At 52.9% G+C, this 5,000-nt stretch overlaps 1 non-coding gene across 1 annotated transcript in view; it reads right to left on the bottom strand.

Moving 5' to 3' along the window:
* LOC126118114 (small subunit ribosomal RNA) overlaps nt 1-268 on the bottom strand; it is a 1,909-nt gene extending 1,641 nt beyond the window's left edge. Inside the window, exon 1 of the ribosomal RNA XR_007525572.1 lies at nt 1-268. This exon is cut by the window's left edge and continues 1,641 nt beyond it. This is a non-coding gene — a ribosomal RNA (small subunit ribosomal RNA).
* Between the last annotated feature and the right edge of the window lie 4,732 nt (nt 269-5,000).

The raw sequence follows: 5,000 nt of genomic DNA, 5'->3' as shown, positions 1-5,000 counted from the left end.
TTCAGAGTCACCAAGGCAAACGGACCGGACGAGCCGACCGATTGGTTTTGATCTAATAAAAGCGTCCCTTCCATCTCTGGTCGGGACTCTGTTTGCATGTATTAGCTCTAGAATTACCACAGTTATCCAAGTAACGTGGGTACGATCTAAGGAACCATAACTGATTTAATGAGCCATTCGCGGTTTCACCTTAATGCGGCTTGTACTGAGACATGCATGGCTTAATCTTTGAGACAAGCATATGACTACTGGCAGGATCAACCAGGGAGCTGCGTCAACTAGAGCTGAGCAGCCGGCCGCCCGGGAGTGTGTCCCAGGGGCCCGCGCGAACACGCAAGCGTCCGCTCAATTATTCTGCAAACAGGAGGAGGCTGAGCTCCCCTGCACAATACACCTCGAAACCCTCTCAGGTCCCGGCGGCGCGCAGCGCCGTCCTAAGTACTTGGTCGGGTTCGAGAGAGGCGCAATCGCCCGGAGTTAGGCGAGTAGACGCTTTAGGTGCGACCACCCGTGCTCCCAACTGAGCTTGCCGCTGCCGACAGAGGCCCGGGAGCGTGCTGTCGTGGCATTGCCGGCGGGAGACAACACGCGCCACCTACGGTGACCGGCAGCTCCAACGCCAGCGCCACAGAAGGGCAAAGGCCCCACGTGGGTGCCGAAGCGAACTCTCCCAGCACAGCGCACGTGCCAACACGTCTGCACAACTGCGATACAAACCACCAGCGAGAACCGCTGGGGCGACCGAGCAGCAGACGGCGTCGCGGCGCCGAGTGCCGGGCGGCGGCGCATCCTCAACGCACACAGTCCTCAGTCGGACCAGCACACTGCAGATGTCCACCGCGCTTCGCACCGGGCCCGCGAGGACCCACTTTGGCCGCCCGGCGCCGCGCGCAGGGTGCCCCGGCGCGCAGCTGCGCCGCCTGCCGCGTCCGTCGGCCGGCGCGCCTGCCACTGGGCGCCCCCACCAGCCGGCTGTAGCGCGTGCGCCCACGCACCGCGCGGCCAGCACGCCGGGCGGCCCCCCCTCACCGGCCGGGGACGGTCCCACCCAGCCACCGCCGCGTATCGCTTCACACACAGATTTGCCCTTACTGATTTACCTCCAGCAACAACAACCGCACCACAATGGGTTTACCAGTTGTTCATTTGCGTAACGTCACCAGCAAACGTAGACGTCCATCCCAGTTTGCAAATGCAACGATTATTGCATACCTGTCTGTTAGGTGTCACGACACACTACGTCTGCCCACATACACGCAACAAAATGTGCACGACTAGAGAACACGTGGGAGGTGGCCCCCTACGTATGCGATGTCCATTACGAGACCGACTGTCAACCAGCATCTGTACCATGTCGCAGATGTGGAACGCGGTGCACCATGCTATCACACTGTGTGAGAAGAGACGACTACGTTTGAATACACGCGCCACTACATCAACAGACGGCTCATGCTGATCGCCATCCAGGGCGTCCGTTAATCCCACACGTCTCTATGGCGTACCACACTGCAATGTAGCTGTTATGGGGAGACGGCACGTGGCTGAGTGCACAACATTTGGACCGTATGGTTCGCTGTTGTTGGGCGCAGTCGTTGTACGGTCACACATGTGCCACAGCGTATCATGCAGTACATACGGACCTATGTGCAGTACAATGTGAGGGTTAAGCTTACGACATCAGCGGACAGTGGACACAGGCCGTACCACGACGTAGACTGAGCGCTTCGACATGCGAATGCCAGTGAACAGCTGCGAAGGGCATTGAACACGCAAGCACCTGAACGACCAGCGTGCGAAGGCAGGGGGGAGGGTGGGGGCGATGTACATCCTGCAGTCGTCCACATTACAGTGTACAGCGGGAGCATGTAAAAAGTAAGCAACACTTGCGAAGTGTTGAACATGAAACGATACACAAGAGGGTGGGCGGTGCGAGTAGCGAACTATATTCAGAGGGTTGTGGTTAGACAACACTGGATTAATGTAACGTGTCATATGCCAATTACAGAGCAGGTTAAGGCACAACTTGGGTTAGGTTAAGGCACAACGTGGGTTAGGTTAAGGCACAACTTGGGTTAGGTTAAGGCACAACGTGGGTTAGGTTAAGGCACAACGTGGGTTAGGTTAAGGCACAACGTGGGTTAGGTTAAGGCACAACGTGGGTTAGGTTAAGGCACAACGTGGGTTAGGTTAAGGCACAACGTGGGTTAGGTTAAGGCACAACGTGGGTTAGGTTAAGGCACAACGTGGGTTAGGTTAAGGCACAACGTGGGTTAGGTTAAGGCACAACGTGGGTTAGGTTAAGGCACAACGTGGGTTAGGTTAAGGCACAACGTGGGTTAGGTTAAGGCACAACTTGGGTTAGGTTAAGGCACAACTTGGGTTAGGTTAAGGCACAACTTGGGTTAGGTTAAGGCACAACTTGGGTTAGGTTAAGGCACAACTTGGGTTAGGTTAAGGCACAACTTGGGTTAGGTTAAGGCACAACTTGGGTTAGGTTAAGGCACAACTTGGGTTAGGTTAAGGCACAACTTGGGTTAGGTTAAGGCACAACGTGGGTTAGGTTAAGGCACAACGTGGGTTAGGTTAAGGCACAACGTGGGTTAGGTTAAGGCACAACGTGGGTTAGGTTAAGGCACAACGTGGGTTAGGTTAAGGCACAACGTGGGTTAGGTTAAGGCACAACGTGGGTTAGGTTAAGGCACAACGTGGGTTAGGTTAAGGCACAACGTGGGTTAGGTTAAGGCACAACGTGGGTTAGGTTAAGGCACAACGTGGGTTAGGTTAAGGCACAACGTGGGTTAGGTTAAGGCACAACGTGGGTTAGGTTAAGGCACAACGTGGGTTAGGTTAAGGCACAACGTGGGTTAGGTTAAGGCACAACGTGGGTTAGGTTAAGGCACAACTTGGGTTAGGTTAAGGCACAACGTGGGTTAGGTTAAGGCACAACTTGGGTTAGGTTAAGGCACAACTTGGGTTAGGTTAAGGCACAACTTGGGTTAGGTTAAGGCACAACTTGGGTTAGGTTAAGGCACAACTTGGGTTAGGTTAAGGCACAACTTGGGTTAGGTTAAGGCACAACTTGGGTTAGGTTAAGGCACAACTTGGGTTAGGTTAAGGCACAACTTGGGTTAGGTTAAGGCACAACGTGGGTTAGGTTAAGGCACAACGTGGGTTAGGTTAAGGCACAACGTGGGTTAGGTTAAGGCACAACGTGGGTTAGGTTAAGGCACAACGTGGGTTAGGTTAAGGCACAACGTGGGTTAGGTTAAGGCACAACGTGGGTTAGGTTAAGGCACAACGTGGGTTAGGTTAAGGCACAACGTGGGTTAGGTTAAGGCACAACGTGGGTTAGGTTAAGGCACAACGTGGGTTAGGTTAAGGCACAACGTGGGTTAGGTTAAGGCACAACGTGGGTTAGGTTAAGGCACAACGTGGGTTAGGTTAAGGCACAACGTGGGTTAGGTTAAGGCACAACGTGGGTTAGGTTAAGGTAGAAATTGCGTTACATTGCGGTACAAATTGCGTTACATTGCGGTACAAATTGCGTTACATTGCGGTACAAATTGCGTTACATTGCGGTACAAATTGCGTTACATTGCGGTACAAATTGCGTTACATTGCGGTACAAATTGCGTTACATTGCGGTACAAATTGCGTTACATTGCGGTACAAATTGCGTTACATTGCGGTACAAATTGCGTTACATTGCGGTACAAATTGCGTTACATTGCGGTACAAATTGCGTTACATTGCGGTACAGATTGCGTTACATTGCGGTACACATTGCGTTACACATTGCGGTACACATTGCGTTACACATTGCGGTACACATTGCGTTACACATTGCGGTACACATTGCGGTACACATTGCGTTACACTTTGCGTTACACATTGCGGTACACATTGCGGTACATTGCGGTACACATTGCGGTACATTGCGGTACACATTGCGTTACATTGCGGTACACATTGCGTTACATTGCGGTACACATTGCGTTACATTGCGGTACAAATTGCGTTACGAATTTGGTTAAGTTAAGGTGCAAAATGGGTTAGGTTAAGGTGCGAAATGGGTTGGATTACAGTACACAACGTGGTAAGAGAGTGTGTTGGGGGGGGGGGGGGCCGAGGTTCGTTGGTAGTGATCATTGTAAGTGAATGTCTGAGGCAGCTTCAGTATGTCACAGCAGTTATGTCTCGTCAGGATGCGCTTTTCGCTCGTGACTGGAGGCGCGCCGCGTCTGTGGTTGCGGCAAGGGAGCGGCAGACCTGTGTGATTCATTCCTGCCATTGTTTCTGTGCCGTAACAGGAGGCAGTGTGGTGGTGTTGGGTGCACCCCTGTGTAGGACATGTGTGGGTGTTGGTGGCTTATCTGAGCAATTGTGGATGTCGGACGGGTGGGATATTCTATTTTAGAATTGGACCCCCTGGTGTGGTTATCATAGTGTGGATGGTGTACTGTGGCGGAGAGGATGCACCGGACGTTGGTCCATGCTGGTGCTTACATATTGTATCTGTGTCTGTTACAGGCAGAGAGTAATGTGTGATAGAGTGTCTCGCTGATGTGTGGTTCATATTGTGTGCACAGACTTACAGCATGTATAGGGACAGCGGGAATTTGGCATATTGGATATAACTCTTCGTGAAACGCAAGATATAGGGGTGGATTGCAACGTACGAGTGCGGGAAGAGTCCGCCGTTCATCCGCTGGAGTTGCGATTTCGGCGGTTGGGGTGGGGCACGTGCGGGTGCGGGTGGAGTGATTGTCGGTTGACTACTTCGTGCGACGCAGGCACTGGCGTTCGGGTTCCTGTGGTGGACAGATTATGCAGGCTTTGTGGGTGGCGTCGGAAAATGGGTACTGTGGGACCTAGCGATGTCGTAGTCGGGGTGGCGTCTCATAGATGGCGGTATCGTCGGTGCAGCAGGTCATGTTTCGGGAGACTTGCAGATGGCGGTATTTAGTTTTCGTGTTGCGCGCGACATGGTGGACGTAGTG

Source organism: Schistocerca cancellata, unplaced genomic scaffold (assembly GCF_023864275.1).
Source record: "Schistocerca cancellata isolate TAMUIC-IGC-003103 unplaced genomic scaffold, iqSchCanc2.1 HiC_scaffold_334, whole genome shotgun sequence".
Taxonomy (NCBI): Eukaryota; Metazoa; Arthropoda; class Insecta; order Orthoptera; family Acrididae; genus Schistocerca; species Schistocerca cancellata.
The sequence above is the reverse complement of the archived record's forward strand: the minus strand, read 5'-3'. Positions and strand labels throughout refer to the sequence as shown.